Source organism: Ciconia boyciana, chromosome 2 (assembly GCF_034638445.1).
Source record: "Ciconia boyciana chromosome 2, ASM3463844v1, whole genome shotgun sequence".
NCBI lineage: Eukaryota > Metazoa > Chordata > Aves > Ciconiiformes > Ciconiidae > Ciconia > Ciconia boyciana.
The window spans coordinates 15,499,784-15,522,709 of NC_132935.1; the positions used below are offsets into that span (position 1 = coordinate 15,499,784).

Below are 22,926 nucleotides of genomic sequence, written 5' to 3' on the forward strand. Positions count from 1 at the left end.
AGCTGCCCAGCAGAGAAGGACCTGGGAGTGTTGGTTGACAGCCAGCTGAATATGAGCCAGCAGTGTGCCCAGGTGGCCAAGAAAGCCAATGGCATCCTGGCTTGTATCAGCAGTAATGTGGCCAGCAGGAGTAGGGAAGTGATCGTGCCCCTGTACTCAGCACTGGTGAGGCTGCACCTTGAATCCTGTGTTCAGTTTTGGGCCCCTCACTACAAGAGAGACATTGAGGTGCTGGAGTGTGTCCAGAGAAGGGCAACGAAGCTGGTGAAGGGTCTGGAGCACAAGTCCTGTGAGGAGCGGCTGAGGGAACTGGGGTTGTTTAGCCTGGAGAAAAGGAGGCTGAGGGGAGACCTTACTTCTCTCTACACCTACCTGAAAGGAGGTTGTAGAGAGGTGGGGGTCAGTCTCTTCTCCCAGGTAACAAGTGATAGGACGAGAGGAAATGTCCTCAAGTTGTGCCAAGGGAAGTTTAGATTGGATATTGGGAAAAATGTCTTCACCGGAAGGGTTGTCAATCATTGGAACAGGCTGCCCAGGGAAGTGGTTGTGTCACCATCCCTGGAGGTATTTAAAAGACAGGTAGATGTGGTGCTTAGGGACATGGCTTAGTGGTGGACTTGGCAGTGTTAGGTTAACGGTTGGACTCAATGATCTTAAGGGTCTTTTCCAACCTAAATGATGCTACGATTCTATGTTTCTATTTATAGGACAATTATTCTAATAGCAGTGGCTAAGAATACAAACTTTAATGATTTTAATTATTTTAAGATCATGCCTTCAAGATCCTTTGATTTTCTGCCCTGGTAAATACTCACATGCTGTTGAAACCAACTTAGTTGAGTAAACCTTTACTAAACACTTGTGGAAGTCTTTCCATCATACTTCTAACTTTATCTGAATCCTATGAGCATAGGACCAGGGATCTGCTTAGAGATCTGCCTTTGAACTTCAGGGATAAACTACATGTGAGATTGGTTTTCCCAGTCAGACCATGGTCCATTTAGACCAACGTTCAGCCTTTGGCAGTGGCCCAAATGAGCTGGTTAACCAGATGTACAATGCTACAGCAATTACAATGAAAAGCACCACATCCCATCACTCCAGGCATCTGTGTTAACCACAGAGTTGTTAGAATAGGAGATGCCCTTTTATTTCATTTGCAAAGAGATGACAAATGTTTACTATTAATGGTTCCCACTATATGGTTACAGAGGAAGAGGAGAGAATCCTTTCCTAATCTTCTGCAGGCAAATTTCTCCTCTGAGACGGTTAGGTCCCAAATTGACCTACTGTGCTTGTGGTGTGGTCCAAGTATCTTTTATTTAAACTATTTTTGAGAAAATCCACTGAGTCTGGATTGCTCAGGAGACTCTTAGTGGTCTCTGTTGTCATTTGCTTCCATGTAGCTGAAGCCAGAAGTAAACAGATTATTAAAATCAGATCGGATGGCTTAAGAAATGAATATGCTTTTCTAACATGCCCACTAATGGACAAGTCTCCCCATCCTGCCCCACAAGGGCATCCGCTCTCCTCGAAAGGCCAAGCAACTCACTTTCCAAGGCTAGTCAACCTCTCCTCCTTGGATATGATGCTTCCTCTTAGGGTCAATTTAGGAGGCTGAGAATTGCATTGTTTGGGGTTTCTTTTTTGCTCATATCTTACAGGTTTCTTCAGCTGAAGAATTATTAAGTCCTCAGGCTTTGTTTTGTTGTGGTGTTTTGGTTTTGTTGGCGTTTTTTTGTTTTCCAGGAGATGTGTATTAAAAATCAGATTAGCTTTTGTCTTTCTACTACTTGATAGTGATTTATACTGAGCCCAGAGACAACCTAAGGGACACAGAGTGCATATGCACAGTCTGGTTGGGTCAAGAGATGACCTTTCTGAGTTCCTGTCTCCAGAGGAAGCAGAATTGTTTAGTCTCTGGGATGCTAACAGGGTGGAGCTGAGAGACAAACTAATTTTGGTAGCTTCATGCAGAAAAAAACCCCTCTGAAACTTAATGACCTTCTATAGGGGAAAAAGGCTTTAGGCATGAAGATACAAGCAGAAATCAACAAGATTGTCATCTGGGGAGTGGAGACAATACGGAAGAAGAAACAACTGGAATACAGTGTATGTTTGAGTTAACTAAAAGCTATTATTTTGACATAGAAGCAGAGTTGACAGAGCAGGTAAGGTATGATTTTCAACATACCGCATCACTGTGTTTAAAACACAGCTCTTGATCCTTCACAAGGAACAAAGAGTGATTTTTATTAAGGAATACCTAATAGTTAGATATGTTGCACATCGTCAAAGGCATTGAATCAATGCAGCATTAAATTCTGAGAATCATCAAATGGTATATTATAAGCAAGAGGAAACTGGGGAGCATAGTAGGAGGTTATATTGAATTTGGGGAAGAGGGGTACATTTCTGACAGGAACAACAAGAAACTCAAGTTATTGAGATTATGCTGAGGAAGATCCTCAGACTTGTATGGTTTTGTGGGTATAATAGTTGAAGAGCTGGATCTGGTTTAAAAAACAAAATAAAGCAACTGTTTAGAATGGTTTTATGAACAAGTAGTTTTTTTACACGTACAGATTATGCCAGTATTCCTACAAGAGTGAATGACGGCATGGCATGGGGATGTTTGGGAATAGAATTTTTCTGTCTCACCTTGGACCACATAGTTTCTTAGGGAAAAAAGTCTAGGTTGAATACTAATGAAAAACAGGTTTTTCAGGTGCGAGGTTTCACAGATCATGTAGTCCATGCCTTTGCACTGAAACAAAATTAGTGCATAGAATTTATAGTCATATCTGGAAAATGGATAGAGTTATTTTTAGTTGGCAATATTAATGGTTTGATAGCATATCAGATATGTCAATTATGTAATGACCTATTATAATACTAACTGGACATATCATGTAGCAACCATAGAGTTGCTGAAGGACATGATAATGGGATGGTAACTTACTCAAATTAATTTGTATGTCACCAGCCCCTGGCCCATGGACTTTGGTGGTGACCAAGAGAAATAAGCTTATTCTCACAGAGATGGTAAGGCTGCAGATCTGCAAGAATACAAGCCTGTGTACTGATCCTGAGTATTCGATTCATCTCTGAGTAGAGGAGATGACATTGTTCCTGTACCACTTCGGGGGCTCTGATATTGGAGGCTGTCTTAATGCAGAGATTGGGACATGGTGCCAAAGCAGCTACTCGGAGAATGAGCTGCTGTGGGACTTCTCTAGCTGGTATTCCACGTTAGACAGGCGGTGCTAGGTCTTGCTGAAACTCCCACTGTGCAAAAGGCTGACAGATGCTTTGGACTGACACAACAATAATACCAACTTTTTATGATATATGTGCCAGAGGAATTCAACATATCCCTGAGCTAGCTCAAGCCTTTCTATATTCCATTTAAGAAATATTGACAAAATGGGCCACATTATCACTCAAATCGTTAATATATAACCTATAAAAGGACCTGGGCAAAAAAAAATAAATAAAGGAAAAACTCTAAACCAAACCTATTTTCTGCTCCTATGCTCCTTCTGCTGGTTATGCAGAAGCAGTAAACAAGCCCTATTCCCAGAGCTGTGCTGACAGCACTGATGATGGTGGTGCACAAATTAGGAGGTAAACAAAAAGCCGTGTTAATTTCAAGCTCCATTAGAAACACAGGCGGTAAAAAAAAAAATCAATGTCTCCCAAATAGAAAAGGTCAAAATTGGTAGGCAAAGAAAGTTGGTTTTCCAGTAGGTATAAGACATTACTACTATTATTATTATTATTATTATTATTATTATTATTATTATTATTATTATTATTATTAAAAATGGGTGTAAGCAAGAATAAACTACTGGACAGTGTCACTTTAATGACTCATACACTGAAAATAAAAGGCTACCAAAAATTGTTTTTACAGAAAAATATACTCAGCTTTGGCTCAGGTTGAAATTCTTGTATTTAAAGGCAGGTTTCTGTTTTAAATTTTGCCTGAAGGTTCTGTGGATATTCGGTTACATTTATAATCTTGGCATGACACATTTGAGGGATCATTCTTCTGAAAAGTGTAATCATCAGATTTCACTGTTTTCTCTTGGCATAGTCTATTCTTGGATCCAAATCCTTGGGGCCTGTTAGTTTAAATTTTAGGCTTTGTTGTGCATCCAGATTAAGTCTGGAAATACATGTGTGTCATTTCGTTATCAAGTCGTCTAGCAGAGGATGACAGGAAGAACAAATACTGCTTTATATGTTTCCGTTTTATGGTAGTGTGTCACCTTCAACTCCACTAACGTTAAATGTTTATCACTTCATGTGATCTTTGCTTTGCATATTAAACTAAATTTCACATGGCCATGTTAAATTATGTATATTGATGGAGTTCTGCGGTACGGTGTTAGGAACCCGTTCTTCAAACGTGAATGCATATGCAAATACCTTGGCATACAAACACCACAAAGTAAGTATGACCTTACAAGAGCAAAGTTACTCACTAGCTAAGTGTTTGAGGAACTGGGGGTCTTAACATGGCCACTGATGTTCTGAAAAGTATTTTTCTTACACTTACTCATTATAACTCAGCTACAGTTATATGTATTTAGTGTAACTGCCTTTGATCAAGAGCAGTGTTTGGAACAAGGCTGTTAACACTTCTTTGTTCTCCAGCACCAGCTAGTCACAGCATATTACTAATACTCATTAGTGTTCATCCCTGTGTATTGGGCAGTATTCCCCTCCACAGAATAGGACAAAGACACAGTGAGTTCAAAGACCATGTTTTATATATAAAAATGTATTAATGTGATATTTAGATTGGTTCAAAACCATCTTCCACAACAGTATGGTCAATATTTTTGTAGCAGAGTCAGGATCTCTGTGGTGGAGAGCACAGTTAAGAGATATAAAGTGGTCCCAGCTCAACACATTTCCTTCCAAACAGCTGCATCTCCTCATTGTCTCTTCATCTCATCCCTAAGACACAGCTTGCACTTCTAATTATCATTCCCTTCAGTGGACATTAGCATGCTTGTTAAATTGGCCATTTGTGTCCCAGAACTCCCCTGCCTGTCCGGTGACTCACTCAGACCTGCATTTTGCACGCCCTTGGGGAACATGGAGCAAGTTATCTCTGTACTTTCAGCTTCTGGTCCTAAAACTTGTGCATCAAATTCAGTCCTCCTTTATTGCTTCATTAACCACTTAAAACTGCAGTTGTTGTGAGAAAAAAAGTTACTTTAAAAGAGGAAGAAATCTAAAAGGATGTGTTCTCTCCTATGGATTTCAACATCTTATTTGTTTTCTTTTTGTATTTACAAATTACCAGGTGCCTTTTTCCCCCCTGGCTGTGCTGTCCTGCCAACCTTACCTACCTGCCTCCTGTTTCTTAACGCATTCACCACCAAAAGAGACTTACTCTACCTGACAGTGTTGTAATTAAGGCATGAAGGTAGCATATAGAAGTCAGTTGACCCATCCATAGTTGCACTGGGAGTATATTGCTAACAGTAGTCAAGTCTTGTTTGGCCAGGAAAGTAAGTAGTAGTGATTTGAGGATGTGTAGAAAGCTGATATGTTGAGTGCCAGTTTTCAAAAGTCCCCCTCATCTGTTTACTTTCATGTTCAAGTTTCAGCTCTCTGGGTTAATGATCGCCTGTTTTGAGAACATGACATTTGTATTTATTTCAGAAAATGATACCTTTTCTCTCTCTAGAGTAGACAATGTTGTGTTCTGTCAAAACTTCAGTTATAAACAGCCTTCCTTCTGCAAGTACGAGGCCAAATACTGCCCCTTGAAATCATGAGAAGCTAACTTCAGTGAGTCTTGGGGTTTGGCTATCTGGTTTTTGTGTCTGTCTGATAATAAATTATGAACATCATGCTGAAAAAGACTTTGTGAAACTAGTCTTCATGACATCTAAGTAGTAATGACTTCAGTGGAGCTTGAGGGCATACAAAGCGCTCACCGTTTACTACTACAGTGAATTCTTTCACAAGGCTTTCCTCTTTTGCAGCACAATTAATTTTACGTTTCATTTACTGACACTGGCATGCACTTAGCTTTATAATGTTAGTTAAAATTGGTTTATGATGTCAGTCTTATTTTTAGCACACTGAAAGCAGGGGAATAATTGAAATGTGCTGTTGTACAATTTAGGGCTTGTGGTGGACTTGGAGAGATGAGGATGTGCCATTCCTGCTTCAGTCGGCCTAGAGGGAATAGCTCTTCTCTTTAACATTTCATTGTAATCTTTCTGATGATACCTCAAAATGTCAGCTTGTGCCTCATAGCTTAAGTTAAGTTCTTCCCAAAATAACTTCTGATGTACCTCAGAAGTTTAAAAATTAAACCTCAGCGATATACACCAATAACATTTGAATCTGAAAGGCTCTTGAAGTTCAGTATATAATTTATTTTGTTTTAGTTCTTTTTTCAGTTCTAAGTTGCCTCCTGTATGTTAATACCAACGAGTTGACTTTATAGGCTGCCACAGCTCTGCTGGGCATGCTGAAAAGCTTTACCAGGTTGTGGTGTTATATTCTAGTGAAGTCTTAGTAACTTTCCAGGATGAAAAGGAGTTAAGAAGTATTTTGTCTGGAGTTCTCTTGCTTGCTTTATATGGTAGCGCTTTGGTTCTAAAATGCCTGTTTTTCTAATGAAATTAATTTTTTGCTTTTCTACAAAGAAATGAATGCATTAGGAGTTCAATCAAGCAGTGATTAAAATCTGGTTTGGGGCTCTCACTGATTTGCACAACCTTCCTTAAATCTTATGATGACTTGGAGAAAGGGACATTCATACATGTTTCCTATCAGGAGTGATGTCTCATCAGAAGTTTGAAGGAGGAAGAACACACTGAGACACCTACACGTGAATGGCATCCTGCTTGACTTGCCTTCAGGGAAAATAACGTGCGTAGATCATAAGGTTTGCTCTGTCTTTAGAGTTTATGGAACATTTGCCTCTGTGTTTGCTTTTTCCTATGAGATAAAGCAACCACTGGGAAGCACTGAAACTCAGTGTATTAGGATGCACAACACACAGAGCTCAAAGAGCAGTAAGACCTTCATCAGCTGAACGAGTCAGTCCACGTGCTGACCTGACCTTACTCACACTTCTTCTGTTAGGAGAGCAGGCTATTTGCCAGAGTCATTCTGAACTCTCACTATGAAACATAGTTTTTCTGCTGTGCTCATATCTAAAAGCTATCTATTTTTATTGCTGTCCCCATCTGAGATATTTCAGGCTAATGAAACAATATGATTGTTTTTATCTCCAAAGTATTTCATTTCTACTGAAGAATATCATACAGAAGAATGCAAATCTAAATCTGAGCAGTTATCTCTGCTAAGCTGCTTTTAAAAAATGAATTAGCTTAGTAAAGAACTGGCAAATACATGCCGAACGTTTTGTGAGAATCGCTGATTGTGAAGTTTTGTTAAACTGCGCTTTCTCCAAGCATGCACAAAAATAGCAACTTTGGAAATCATGAAGCTGTGTCTTTTTCACAACTGAAGCTATTATGAGGCTGCAGGCAGCATTCTCATTCCCTCACTTCCCCTTTGAAAGCTGAACATCATCTCGGAAATGTGAGGAAGGAGTAAGTGTGGTGCTTAATGTGACTGGCTGCTCAAGAAATAGGTACTATTTGCCATTTTAAGCGTTAGCCAGCAATTAGGGTTTGCAGCACTGAGTCTCATTCCGTTTTCATTAATGAGGTCATTAACAAAGATATGATACAGTCTTTTCCTCCTGTTACACATGCAACTCAAATAATTGAAGACTTCAAATATTTTCAGGCCAGTATTACTGTCTTTATGAACCTGCCTCTGTGATGCCTGTAAGCACAAGCAAAGTGAACTTCTGCAGTCTTCGGGAAACTGCCCCCCACAAAGTGACTGGAATCCTTTTCAGGCCTGATTCTTGTGTATATATGAAACCTAAGCTGCTCCTCTTTTGTTCCAGCCCTTCTTAGGCTCCCTCCCTCCCTGGCAGCTTTTATGGACTGGCAAGGTCATTCCCCATTGCTGCAATTCCACCTCTCATCACCCATGTCTAAATGATGGTATCACCTATGTTATTCCTTGGGAAGAGCTCCCTGAGAGCTACCGCAAAGTCACTCCACAGTCTCCTTCATATCCCACCTGATGACTATATCTCTCTGGCTGAAAGTTTGCCAACGTTTGAGCTACTGAAGTGTGCTGACTGCTTGCTGTCTTGCTGACCAATGTCTCAATGTTTCCTTGTGTCTCTGCATCTGCTGTGTTTGTATTGTCTTCGGGTATGTCTGCACTGCCTTCTGCAGCATGATGTGGAGAACCAGGGAACCAGAATCCAACCAGGGAGCTCAGAGGAGTCTGCCTGCAGGAAGAAAAGCTTTGTGCTCTGCTACCGTAGCTCCTTTTCTTGAGCCAGCTCATTTAAACTTGGATCACTGTACCGTACATTACGCTCTAGCGCACAGACCTTCTTTTTGTTTTGTGTTGGGAATGCATTTGGCAGGAGGAGTAGGGGAATGTTTTCATTACTAACAGGTAAATATGTTTTCACATGAATTAGACAAGCAATGTATTAGTATACATTACAGAGCTGCCCTATAATGACAGAAAAAATCATTAGAACTCACCTTTTCTTCACTGGTGTGCTGCTTGTGCCCCGTCTGGTTTGTCTTGCCAGGCTTCAGGACACATGCAGTGTAGTTGTAAGTGTAGGCTCCCTCCCTCTCTTGCAGTTCTTAAAATAATACAGTTATTAAGAGTATAATGTAAGAATTTTAATTTCTCCACCATTAGAGGCTGATCTCAATGAAACTGCCAGTTTGGCATTTCCCTGCCTCCTGAGTGTTTTGATAAATGTATTAATTTACAGAAAATCCCTACTTTTCTCTCCTTGATGCTGTTCAGGTTGGACCTAAGAAATGCCTAACTGTTCTGCGATGTTGATTTTTCTAATTAGCTTTCTAGAAAAGTAAAGGGGAGGGACAGAATACAAAAACTTGACATTTGAAAATGCTTCCCAGCTCTTTTAGCTGTTGTTTTGTATTGCTGTTGTACCTGCCAGCCCCTGGTGAGAATGGCTGCATATGCGTAGTAGAAGGCAGTGGCTGTCCTGAAGAGCTCACACCTCCTAACCAAGACAAGTGGTAGGAAGCATCATCTGAGGGTTGCTCCTTGGAGGATGAGGCGCAGAGGCTCCAAACCACATGCTTTAGGTTGTGTGTGAAATCTGTGCTGGGACCAGAACTGAACGCCAGCTCCCAGTCCCTCCAGCCTCTAGTCCTGAGGAAAAATCCTCCTCTTAATGCTTTTCAAAACCCCATCAGGTAAAGCAATTCTCTGAGAATTTGTGTGGGCAAAAGCAAAAGCAATGCTGAGCTTCGTGGCTCCCTTCCTACCTCTGCGCCACTTTCAGGAGCACTACTGAGACCTACCAGCCTTTTTCGTCCGACCTATCCATGGAAGACTGGAGGAAGATGTGATTTATTAGCTAGGACCGGGATGGATAGCATCATAAATCTTCTCTAGACGGCAACAATTAAAGTTGCCAGGGCTCTCTGCTTTGCCACATGGAGTCCATGTGACTCTGACCAGATTTGACCGGCTTGTTCTGCTAAATGAGGGTGTTGAAATGACCGTCTGCAATTTATTAATAAGTGTGTAAATCTGAACTATAAGGGGAAAAAAAGATGAACTGGTGCTAGTATATCTGTGGCACATACTTAATAATAAAACTTAAACTCTTATACAGCCTGATACAAATTACTTGCTCTACTGCGCCAGTTCTGCCACAGCTACACATTTCATTTTTGTGATATGCTCTGCGACTGCTCGGCTAATAAGTGCTGAGAAGGGAGAGTAATAGATAGATAGATGCATCTGGTATTTATAGAGGACTGTTTTAATGGCGCTAAAAAACTGATGTGCTCAGCGCTCCTTGCAGCTGCAGTTGCGTTTGTGTCAGTAATCCTATCAGGAGGGTTGCTGGTTTCCAGAGTAATTAGAACCCTGAAGCAAATAAACACCAAATGAATTCTCTTCTTTTGAAGTTATCTTTTTTTCCCCTCTTTTAAATAGCCCTTCTCTGGTATAATTATGTACCAGTCATTATAACATTAAAAATCATTTTAAGTGAATGAATGCTATTTTTGTTGTTGTTGTTCCTTGCTAATTATTATGAACTAATTGTAATTTAGGATAGTCTTCTAAAAATCTCATTTCATTACAGAATGGCTACTGACTTAAACTGCTTCCTGCCTTGATCTCAGGGAGAGGCAGCAGCTCCAAGCTGGGTTCATCTAAGCCGGTCTGGTGGCTTGTAGCACATGTGGGTGGAGTACGAGTTGTTGCTCAAAGCCATTTTGATTAACTCCTGCCCTTCTAGCATTTAAGCCATAGGTTAAGTATAAATTCACAATACTGTATGCTTGCCACCAGGGAAGTGATGACAGAGATACTATATGATAATGTAGGGAGGTAATAGCCTTCCTATCTGGCTTTTTGTGACTGTGTCTAGGATAATACGTTGAGCCCTGAGCAGCTCGTTCCTGAAAAGATACTGGCAGGAGTTCAGAGGACAGTAACAACCCATGCAGTTGTCTGGGAAGGGTTTGACTCTAAACTGTGGTATCATCACTGTTTATCTTGGTTACTAGTCTTGCAACATTTGTGGCTTCAGTCAGATGTTTTGGATTTGTGCTCTGCATGCTGAGTTACGGTGTATAGGCGCTGGGTCATCGTATAAACTCTGTCGTCTGGTTTGCATTTTTTAGCTCTTGTATTCAAACCAGTTTCAAGATTAAAAAATAGAATAATAAGGATCAGTTACAGCTACATAAGCAAGTATATATTAATTGACATTTACTGGTAATGAGGTATGAGAATGAAAAACCCACCCCACCTCTCAGATCCCAGCTTGAGTTTTTAAGATTGGCTGTTAGAAGAAAAATGTCTTTGTACTCACAAATTGAGCACATTCAGCCCAGAGTTACTAGCACATAATAAACATGGAAACATCTAGTGACACCTTCTTTAATGGACTCATTCTTTAGACTAGAACCACAGCTTTTATAACTCAGATTCTTAAAATGTCTTTTATAATGTTGTTTCTTAAACAGTCATAGCTTCTGTTGTCCTGTAATGGCAATTTTCTCCTACCAAGAGGACCAAGATGGTACAACGCTCTGGCTGTAACCTGGCACGTTTGCAGAAATACCTGAGAGAGATGATGTGGAGATTCTAAAGCTTCAGGTGGTTCAAGTATTTCTAAAATGCAGTTCAAAGTAGAGTTCAGGAGATAGTTTTATAGCATTGGCTGTGCTCAGGACTTCCCTCCTTTCCTCACCCATCCTGCAGTTGTTTTTGGGTGAGAGATATTTATAGCAATAGAGCAAATTGCCATGTTAAATCTGAGCTCAACTTTCAAATCGGTTGTTGCCAAGCAGGGCCATATATACACAAATACTTAAGGAAAAGATAAGCCAAATGTGCTAACGCCTTAAGTCAATGCATCTGTGATAGAGCACATAAAATCCTCTAAGAAGAATTACGATGTGAGTTATGACTACTTTATGCTTGAATGAAGGCATCCACTTGTAGGTTTAAGGGACACAACCTCCTACACAATGACTTCATTCTTTAGGGTGATTTACCTTAATTTTCCTCAGTGTTTCCATGTTTTGGATTGGAGCTCATGTATGCTGAATTATAGTGTATAGACCTTGGGTCATCTTTTTCTGAACCCTGTATTTTATCTGCCTCTTTTACCTCTTGGCTTTGAAAGGCATCTCCTGAGGAAAGAATGTGGTTTTGTGCTTGTGATACTTCTCAGAGGCTATTTAGATAATGGTTTCTTGACAAGGAGGTCTTATGTTTTTTTGCTAAGTCTTTTATTCCAATTGTGATAAATTTGTGCTGTATAACAGTGAAAATAAAACCCCCGTAGTTTCTTTTGAAATGAGCTTAGGAGTGTACCATCCAAATGCCTCATGCTGTCATAGAAACCCTTAACACCTACTGTTGCACACACTTCTGCTGATCCAGGAGTTTTTAAGCAAGGAAAGCAAGATATGCTTCATAGATGTGTATCAGCCCCAGAAGGAAGAGGGAATCCATTTAGAGGTGAAATTTCTGTTTCCAGGAAAAAATGAAATTACTGCAGAAGGTCTTAAAATCTTGCAGTGGTCTGCCAGGTGGCAAATCCTGGAAAGATATCTGATCACAGATAGCACTGGTATGTCTGGTACAGGCTTCTGACTGATATTTCAGTCAGCTAGAGACAAGTGAAGATAGAAGTGAAGCAGAGGTAAAGACTCTAATCATCAAAAAAACACACCCTCACACATACACTCTCTCTCATCCAAGAAAAAATGAACATAGCAGTTCACTTAGAGTCACAGCAGGCATGAAAAACTAGTTTCCTAGTCCAGAGGAAAGTTAACAATATAGAAAAAGATGCTTTTAATTAATTGTTGCTCTCAACAGCACATTAAACTTTGAAGAATTTAGATTGAATTAATGGTACAAGAAAATACTTTTTAAAAAAGCCAGACTGTGACACTGTGCTCCTTGTGATTATTTCTTAATGATAAATAAACACACTGGTGAGAAAATTGTAATTTGTAATTATTGCACAGTGCTAGAAAGAGCAGTGTGGTAGCCAGTGCCAGGTAGGCCCTCGACAAATAAAACAGTTATTTATAGCATTATGCAATGCTACATTCTGACAGTGTATAAAAGGAGTGAATTTTAGTGATGATGTAGATTTGGTAAAGACCATCGTGCCAACCTGTTCCAGGTTGGTTTTTGGGAGGTGGAGAAAGGAGAGGGAAGGGATAGCAACATCTATGACAGAGAAAAAAGGCAATGAAATGCAACCCTCTTTTAATTAAAGGCTCCCACAAAGTAATTTCCCCCTTTAGCTTGTGATAATATGCTTCTGGCAGGAAGAGTAATGCGAACAAAACACTCTTCCTTATAAGCAAAATCAAGGAGGGCAGGCAAATTGTATTCAGTAGCAATTTGTTGGAGAATTTGTCATTTGTTTTTGAAGAGCGCTTTGAGTTGGACAGCAGGAGCAGGGTGTTTTGCTTGTGCCTTATGAATGGCAGCAGCAGTGCGGTTTGAAAACCTTTTAGAGGAGTCTGGGGATAGTCTCCCATGGGAAATTATGGAAAATACCTGTCAGTCTTAATGGAAACTCATCATTCCAAAAGGAGACTAATGTGCTCTTTGGAGGTATATTTTATCAGCTTTAAGTCCTCTTTGTGGTAACATAAAATAGGGTAAATACAATCGAGGCAGTGAAATCTTATAAATGTCTCCCTAGCTTGGGGAATTTCAAAGAAGAGCTACACAGATTCCCTCTGGATATTTGAAGAAGCTGTAAATAAGTAAAAAAATTGTCTTTTTTTCCTTATTTTGATAATTTCTGATACATTTATTCCTCACTATCTGCCCAATTGTGAATCGTTTGGACTGTGCAGGACCGGATTGAGCCAATGTGCTTTATTACAATTTCCCAGGCTAACAGCACTTTCCTTGTGAAAGGACCTTTTAAGGATATATGGCCAGAAGAGGTGGGGCCCTTTTTTTTCCCCCACTGGTTAGATATCATTTTGTCTATATCCTTAGGGGTTTTAGAGAAGTGTACCACTCTTTTACATGGGATGGGAGAAAATATACAGCTGATGTAACTTAATTAGTATATTGTGCCTCTCATTGTAGGGTCTTCTGCAAAATATGCCCCAGGAAGGATTTTTTATAAAAGTGAAATGCAGCATCCTATTGAGCGGAGAGGCTGAATGACCGTGAAGTGGGTCTGCAATTAGTGAGCAATAGCCAGGAGAAATTGCACTGCATCTGACACACAATGCAGTGCTTTCCAGCTAGAAGAGACACATGCACAGTGCTAGGGAACAGCTGATGGCAAGCCTTTCTGGAAGAACAAGCTGTAACACAGCAAAACTTAATCAGTGCTGTCCTCCCTCTTTCCTGCTCTGTATGTCTTTATTTCTGCCTCGTGCATCTGCTGCTTCTATTGAAGGCATGATTTTAGACGCTAATGTCTAAAACAGGGACCCTACGGAGGAGTCTTGCAGTGTGACGGGTTTAGGTAAAGGCACTAAGCTTTAGTAAATGGCCAGAGGTTAGAGATACAATAGCTGTTGGTACTGGCAAATCTGTTAAAACTAGAGGGAAATGGAAATACAAAGACATAAAGAAAGTCTAAGTGCCATGCCGGTACCAAATTTTACTGTCATACTGGTAAGAGTAGGGTTAGGTTCAATGCGATAGACTACCTTGGAATAATTGGCAACAGAGTCTTTCCCTTTGATCTGCTGATCCATTTTGGTCCCTTTACTTGGATAATCTCACCACAAAAAAAAAAAACAAACAAAACCCATAGGCTCTCAGCCCAGTGATCCCAGAAGCAGGTGAGTTGCGGCCATTGGGCTTGTCCTCCAGCCAGGTCAGAGAAGAAGCGTGCACTTGCATGTGAAAAGCAGAGGGGACGAAGGCTGGTTCTGACAGCAACTGTAATAAACCACCTAATCTTTCTGAGCTGCAGCTCTAACAATAATTAAGCAGTGGATACGTCCCACAGTAATACCAGCTGGGTTTTTCTCTAAGGCTCTAGACAGATTTTCACTGCAGAATTAGCTCAAGATGCTCTTCTCGAACTAGCATAGCTCAAGTGAAAGTGGCCACACTGCAAATGAAACCTGAGGTGCTTGTGTCCATATTATAACTTCTGAGATCACACAAAAGCATCCTTGGTGCTACTGTAAATACTCAGGCATCCCTGATGGAAGGGGTACAACGCTGCCTAGTTGTTTGCATGTGTCAAAGGTGACAGCAGGGATCAATTTACATTTTTAGGGTCTGCTGCAGTTCTCGTAGGCTCCAGCGGCTGTCCTTTCTGTTTCCAGAGGATACCCAGTCACGCTGCCGGACTGAACTGTGAAACAGCTGTTACAGCAGAGGTTGACCTCCTTTTCAGAGACTCCCCCTTTCCCCTGCCCTCCAAGATGTGCGCAGTCTGGCAGCAGGGTGGCTGCGTGTTTGATGGAGTGCGAACCAACCCTGAAGAACCTCTTCAAGCAGCCGTTGCTGCTGCTTTCACTGTTGCCCTCAGCCTGGTGATCCCTTTGTGAGTATTTCATAGAGGACCACAGTATTTTGGGTTTTTTCTGTTGGATCAAGACATATTCTGACCCCCCTTTGCTCTCAAGAGAAGAGAGGACAGGCAGAGACCATCCCATCTGTATCCTTAGTAGAACCTTCTTCCCATTTCTTTCCCATAGTTCTTTCACCCTACTACTACAGCAGGACTTCTGGCCTTGTATCTTTGACTTACTACTAGTCATCTCACCATCTGAAGCTGTTACCTGATTCTAAGTCAGTATTACCATCAGCTGGCATCTCTCTCAGTTTCCCCTCTTTTAAGGACATTTGGCTTGCATCTGATTTTGTGAAGGGTGTTTCTGTTCTGCCTTCTATTCAGATTTCAAGTGTTCCTGAGGCTGCTTCTCTTCATAAGTCCGCTGGTACCTCTGACAGGGGCAGAGGCATTTCTGGCCATCCACCAGAAATCCCAGAGGAGCAACGTACAGGATAACTCCCCCACCTGAAAGTCATCTTGCAAATTCTAAAACTCCTGTTAATAGCAGAGCTTCCGTTTTTTTAATGAGCCTAATTACACCTAATTTGTTCAGCTTTTTGTGAGCTGCCATATGGCATCAATGGAGAACTGGTGAAAATGTATTTATCATCTCACGAAACGTGTATAAAGATGTCAAATGCACATAATTAAAAGCTTTCTCTTTAAGATATATTCTTACCAATTAGTCACTTGGAGCTTCTCAACCAAGTCTTATCAGCTGGCTGGCAGGGGATATCTTGAAGATATGTGTCATGAGTCAGGATGAGATATAAAGCAAATGTATCAGTAGTGCTATTTTGGGTATCACAAACTACTTTGGAGTTCTTGAAGATCTCGAGTCAAAGTTTCATTCTTATCTCTTTGGAAAATTTCTCTTGCCACAGAGGAGAAAATGAGGCACGAGGGAGAGATGTTTCTTTCCTTGGTGCTGGAAGCGTGCAGCCATGACGTAGTACAGCCTGTGTTTTTCCCACCAAACTTGCATAACGTAGCTGGAGTTGGGAGAGAAGAAACAGGTCTAGGTCTCTTCCCAGAGAAAGGCCAGGGCAGTTCAGTGGTTCCCTCTGTCCACGGAGGGCTCCGTCGGGTGGTGTGGATGAGAGACGAGCAGATGGAAGAGTGAGTGCTCCCTGGGGCAGGTCACCAGACAGCACGGACCCAGCCTCCACGCAGGTCTCCTATTGCGGGGTTAGAAGATGAATAGGCAAAAGGTCTTTCCTTGTATATTTAGCAATTGTTTGCTGGTGATAAGAGGATGTTTTAGGGAGGGGACTGCTTTCCTGTACCCATCCCCCTCATACCAAAGCTCTACCCATGACTTTAGTAATAACTATTCACTGTTAGGGAGTGCCTGTCCTCTGTGGCGATGTTATTTAGCACAGGCTTCAATTAAACAAGCAAGCCGGGGAAAATCAGGGGTAGTTGCCTAGTAACCAATTGCCTTGAGATCTGGAAAGATACGGCAGAGTTAAGGGTTAATTTTTGCAGGTGAAAGTAGAAATGTCCGGGGGTGTGCGTGGTGGAGGTTTTAAGCTAGAAAGATCTAGGACATGGTTCAGAGAAGAAGTAGAGTTCCCACTGGGTTGTGTCTCCAAATAACAACACAAGATGAACGGTGTTTGTTTAGTTAAAATCCACGCTGATGGAAATTTAGAGAGAACACAAACAAGTGTTTGAGAGTGCTTCCTTGTGTGTGATATTTACATAATTTGCCACAGCATTGCAACATTTTCTATCAGTGCATCTCATTCAGAGTTCAAAGCTTGCCTTAAATAAGCAGCTGCACATGGCTGCATAGCCTACAAAAAATGGCAACTGTTTTTGTACACGTGTTCCCTGGGATAGCCTGATTTTTACAAGGTACCCACAGGTGTCAAATGATCTGTATGAAATACTTAAAAGTTTATTTTGAGAGCACCAGGGCCTGCATAGAGCTTCTGAGGGCCTAACACCTCTGAAAATCAAGCAGCAATCATGCTTTTTCAAACTTCCTGTTCTGCCTTATTGAGTGCATATTTTCCCTTCTTTAAAGCATTTTAACTAGTTTTAGAATTGGATAAACAGAGAAGAGAGACGGTTTGTGTGGTAGTGCTTGCTACTTTGTGAAAATATCCTCGGCATATCCTGCTAAACAATCCTGAACCAAAGGGCATGAATCCAGGTGTGGAGCTGAGTGGCCTTTCGGGAGACCTGCGTGTCCTCCCCCAGTACAGGGAACAGCGGTGAAGGAGCCAAGAACGAGGCAAGTCAGACGTGAAGGTACCTACGTGTGCTTCAGCCTGGACCCTCATTTACAGTGTCATCATAAAGAACAAAACTAATCTGCAGATATGCAGATTGATTCCCTGTGAAGGTAATCATGAGCCATACTGTGAAATCTCTTCCTTGCACATTAACTGGTATGTGTAGTCTGTCTACAATATGCGCTAGTTATTTTCTGTCTGGATATTAGAGTCCTCTTTTTCTTACTGGTGAAAAGCAGAGGATAAAATTAATCCTTTCCACATGCAGTTGTTCTATCTTTGTACTTATTTGTATTATGACAGCACTTCAGAAGCCCTCCTTGTGGGCCAACACCTTGCTGCACTCAGTGCTTTATGGATATGGACTGCAAAGATTGAAAAGGTTGCATGCTAAGTATGCCCGAAAGCAGCAGGTAAATGCAACAAATAAATATTGGAGAAAATAAGACAGTAGCTTTTTTAAAATAAGCCACAATCCCAACAAATCTATCAAATTTTTGTAGACATCCTGGTAAAGGAAAATCTTCCTAAATTTATTCTAGGATTTTTCAGGAAGATAGTAAGGTGTGGCCTCACAGGTGTTTTGAACAAGCTCTACCCAGAAGTTGGAGCCTCTTGGGAGAAAATCTAATTGTCTTCGGAGATTTTTTTGACTGGGTAGCAGAGGCTGGTGTCCCTGGCAGAGTTAGGATCAATAGCTCAGTAACAAATAAGAAATGATGGGTAAAGATAGGCACTGCTCAGAGGGACCTTGAAAGTCTTCAGGCATTTCTGAGTCTGCTGTTGCAAATATGAATCCATTATCATCAAAGCGAGGAAAAGGAATATAGTGTTTGTGGCAGCATTTTGAATGGAGGGGAAGCAGGGCTAGGAGAGCCTGTGAAGTGTTACAGCCCACAGCTGATGGACCCTGGCTCTCAAGGTAGTCATGAGCTTGGACAAATTTTCATTTGGAAATGAAAAATCTTATAAGGCTAAGAGGGAAATACTGCCAAGACTTAAATATGTTTTTAATCTGTGCAAGGTTGCCCAGGTCCTTGGCAGAGCACTGTTTGTACTGTCACATTTTAAAATGATGACTGGATTGTTGTGCATCGAATTTGACATGCTTTGGGCCAGGTACAGGTACCTAAAGATATCCTAAAGCTACCACTTTTGTGTTAGGTGCATCCTGGCAGAAGAGGAATGTGTGTGTTTGGGATTTTTTCAGTGTTTTATAGTAAAATTCTTTGGAGTGTAACTTAAAATACTGTATCCCCTCACTCCTGTTCCCACTCAGAGGAGGATGTGTGCTGAGCTTGCTGTTCAGGATCCCACTTACACCACAACAGCCCTTCGTACAAAAGCGCTTTCCTGTGGGACGACTGTATTTTGTGTTGGGATTTACCAATCGCACAGCATTTCCCTGTTTCCCCATTTCCAGTAATAGAGGTTTTTAAGTAATCTGCTTGTCCCTGAGCAAGGAAGCAACTTTGTCGGTGATCATACAATCTCCAAGCGCAAGGTGTGCTCAACACTGTTTATATAGGACCTACAGGCATTAAGTTTTTTAAATTAAATTACTTTGACCTAGAATGAGGTTTAATTAAATACTGTATTACACAGACATAAACAAAAAGGCATTTAGTAAACCACTATGCAAATTTCAAGGTAATTAAAATTTGAGATCTGTCTACTTCACACTGTCTCTATAATTGTTGCTAAATGTGAACAGATCAAATAAGTACACTTTTTATTGTGTTTCATTTTTTTTCTTGTGCAAGCTAAGATTGCTAATGATTCCTTTGAATTATTTCTCTATCTATCTGATCTGTTGGATTCATCATTAGAGTGGGTGTCTTTGGGATTGGTAGTTACTGGTTGGTTTGGATGCGCCTAAGAAGTCTTGCATAATACAGAGGTGACAGGGCACTCATTAAAGAAAATAAGATAAAGTATTAACTGAAGACAATAAAGAAAAAAGGACTCCTAACCAGAAGCATTGACTACTGGCTTTCCTAGTTAGGCTGAAAAGAGAGGCTCAAAGGGAAAAGTACGTGGAACCAATAAAACAGAAAAATGTCCTCCAAGAATTTCTAGAACTGGAACTGGACCAACTCCAGTAGAGCAGGACTGTATTCAGTTCACCAAGACAGCTGACTAACTTAATCTTTGAGACTAAGGTCAAGAAAGCACTGAGCAATATTCATCATTTTCTAGCCAAGAACAACCGACCCTTGCTCTGAGTGATAAATAATCAGTACGCATACATTGAGAGCCTTTAATAAATGCCTGCAGTTAGGCAATACGGCCCCAAATGCTGATAAAACTGGTTCTGCTGTTTGAACCAGTGGATAAAATGGGTGTTCAGGGGAGTCCCTCTCCACCCAAAGCTCACAGAGAGTCAAAAAAGCATGATGTGTGGGACCAGCGTGTGTCTGCCTCTGCAAAACCTGAGGCTTAACAAAGCCAACATATTTCTGTATTGGTAGCATCTGTTACTACTGCTCCTGCTCTGCAGCAGCTGATGTGACCCAGCTGTGGATCAACGTTTATGAAGGAGCTGAGGATTATGTGCTCAATATCTTTTCAATACATCCTGCTGCGAACTCTGCTGATTTCCACGGAAGCCTCCAAAGAGCAATCTGAATGCTCCAAAAGCTGCCAGCTCTCCCTCTTGTTTTCCTCCGCGTTGTCCTGCCTCTCCTGTTCCCCTGCCTGTCCCCCCTTACCTTGGGAATTCATCCATCCCTGACCACCTCAAGAAATGATTGTGGTTTTTGCTTTCAGAGTTGCAATCTGTGTCACAGAAAATTATAAAATACCCACAGCCAGTGGAACAGGGGGGATTTAAGATGACCTGCAGAAATCTGGAGACAACAGAATATAACCATGGATAAAAATTACAATTAAATTGCTATTTTCTGAAAAAGAAAAAAGATGCGAAAACAATGGGCTCTTCCATTTACCCTCCAGATTACAAAGGAACAGAAATCAGTTCTCATTGTATTGAGTCCTTAAAAAAGATCTGCCTTTCTCAGCATTTTTATAAATTACTCTGACTTTGAAATTGTGGTATGTCGATGGTTTCAGAGGTGAAAAGATGAGCATTATTTGCATAATAAAATCACAAAGAGAGTGAGTATGCAAAATTTAATTTATTTAAAATTCACCCATCCAACATGCTGGGCACAGGTACGGAAGATTAATAATAAAAATAGTCACCTACAGCATATAAATTAATGGCAATGTCCAGAACTAAGAGCTTTCTTCCCCACACTCAGAAAAACCTTTGGAGAAGGGATATGCAGCATGACCTGACCGTGATTGATTCTGTTGGAGGAGGGAGGGTGAGGACAGGCAGCCCCGTGCTCCCCTGTGCCGGCAGCAGACTTGCTGCAACACCCCGCGGGGCTCGAGTACGAGCTGCTGTGGAGCAGGGTGGCTGAACAAGTAGGTCTGAGTGGCAACTCTACCTCTGTCGAATGAAGGATGTTTTAAGTGTCTTAAAGGATCTGCTCCTGTGTTCCAGAGACATGTTCGTCGCTTTTTTTCCTCAGTCACATCTCTGCAACTGGTTGACGCAAAATGGATGACAGGAGGGTATTTGGTAGTTCCAGGATCTTGTTAAAAATAACTTTTTTTTTCTATTACAAGCATCAGCGACTATAATGTTTGCAACAACGCCACTACATTTCTGACAAATTTTCTGAAGAAATTGTGTTTTATTATAGTTTTTGTGTTACATGGTTAATGATGTGGTACACTTCAAAATCCCAGACTGAGATACCCTAAATTCTTGTGCATGCACTGTATTTCCTAGTAGATGGTTTGAAGCTCCTACCCAATAGGGAATATTTGGCCCAGGGGGAGGGAATGGCGTTTGAGCTTGGATCTGATCAAGAGTAAGTTTGAGCTCTGCTCGCCTAACTGTAGACCTAATGATGTGACCTACACCTTCCCTAATTTAAATGTCTACCTCCAGATGAGATGAGATGAGCTGAGCTGCGCACCAGAAATGTCTATCGCTCTCCATCGTGGAAGAAAGGAGGGTAGCCGTCAACCTCTTGGCTCTTTTGCTCTGTAGACATCTGCAGTTGGCTAGATGAAACCAATCCTAACAGGATTGAATGATGGCCCGAAAACATTTAGTAAATAACTATGCTCATGGTATTGAAATTAAATCTGTAAGGGGATGTCCTAGGCGGCTTTATAACAGAGATTAAAGCATCTGAATATCAAAGTGTATGGGAAGAACAAAGACTACTGTTAGATTTTAAATGAATATATGCTTTGCAAATATTAGTGGGTTTATTTTGGCGGATTTTTTTTAATCAAGTCCATCCCAAAAAGCACATCTAAAAACTCCACAAGCAGGTTGGAATAGACAGGGGTTGTCTGTTAATTACTGTTTTGCTTACTTTACTGCTATGTGATACATTGATATGAACCTCTCTGCCCACTAATAATGTTGGTTGTGTCCATACTGTCGGTTTCAGTACTGCTTCCCAGCACCTGGGTCTGGCTACTGCTCAGCTCCACAGTGGTGCAAGACACACATGTTCCCTCCTCTCAGTAGACCCTAACACCTCAGTTTACATACAGAGAAAGTCCACATAGCAGAGCATTACAGGATGCTCCAGTGGGCCCCTCAGGTGGGCCATCAGAGGGGAACAATCATGGAATCATAGAATCATTTAGGTTGGAAAAGACCTTTAAGATCATTGAGTCCAACCATTAACCTAACACTGCCAAGACCACCACTAAACCATGGCCCTAAGTGTCACATCTACACATCTTTTAAATACCTCCAGGGATGGTGACTCAACCACTTCCCTGGGCAGCCTGTTCCAATGATTGACAACCCTTTCGGTGAAGACATTTTTCCCAATATCCAATCTAAATCTCCCCTGGCACAACTTGAGGCCATTTTCTCCTATGGCTTGTTACTTGGGAGAAGAGACCGACCCCCACCTCTCTACAACCTCCTTTCAGGTAGGTGTAGAGAGCGATAAGGTCTCCCCTCAGCCTCCTTTTCTCCAGGCTAAACAACCCCAGTTCCCTCAGCCGCTCCTCACAGGACTTGTGCTCCAGACCCTTCACCAGCTTCGTTGCCCTTCTCTGGACACACTCCAGCACCTCAATGTCTCTCTTGTAGTGGGGGTCCCAAAACTGAACAGAGGATAATTGTGGGTCAGGTGCATTTTATAGCATGTTCCTGCCCCACATTATTAACTGAGCCTATAACATGTTCCTGCCCTACATTATAAACTGAGCCATGGTGATATAGTTCACCTCAGGCATAGATCAACATAGAGGGTATTACGAGTTTAATGCTTGTCTTTGGTCCCAAAGTCCATTGTTCAAAGGTTTCTAGAACAAATCAGCAAAAATTTTGTTATCATACAGGACAATGATAGATTTTCTTCCTGCTTTACTTTCTTCACCTTCCCATTTCTTGTCCATCTTCTGAACTGGTCCACATTGCGTCTTTCTCCTCTACCTTCAGTTCTCCCCACAGTGCACAAGTTTCACGTACCTGTCAACTGT

General features: G+C 41.3%; 1 protein-coding gene across 3 annotated transcripts in view; it reads left to right on the forward strand.

Moving 5' to 3' along the window:
• The window catches only part of SAMD12 (sterile alpha motif domain containing 12), a 182,597-nt gene that overhangs the window by 122,462 nt on the left and 37,209 nt on the right, over positions 1–22,926 (forward strand). The window contains exons 5-6 of one of the 3 annotated variants that reach the window (XR_012040759.1): positions 6,811–6,906; positions 7,795–7,834. The exons of the other annotated variants lie outside the window; for them this stretch is intronic. The gene's annotated coding sequence lies outside the window, so the exon portion shown is untranslated. Of the gene's footprint in view, positions 1–6,810; positions 6,907–7,794; positions 7,835–22,926 lie in introns of those variants that run through there. 3 annotated transcript variants of the gene reach the window in all.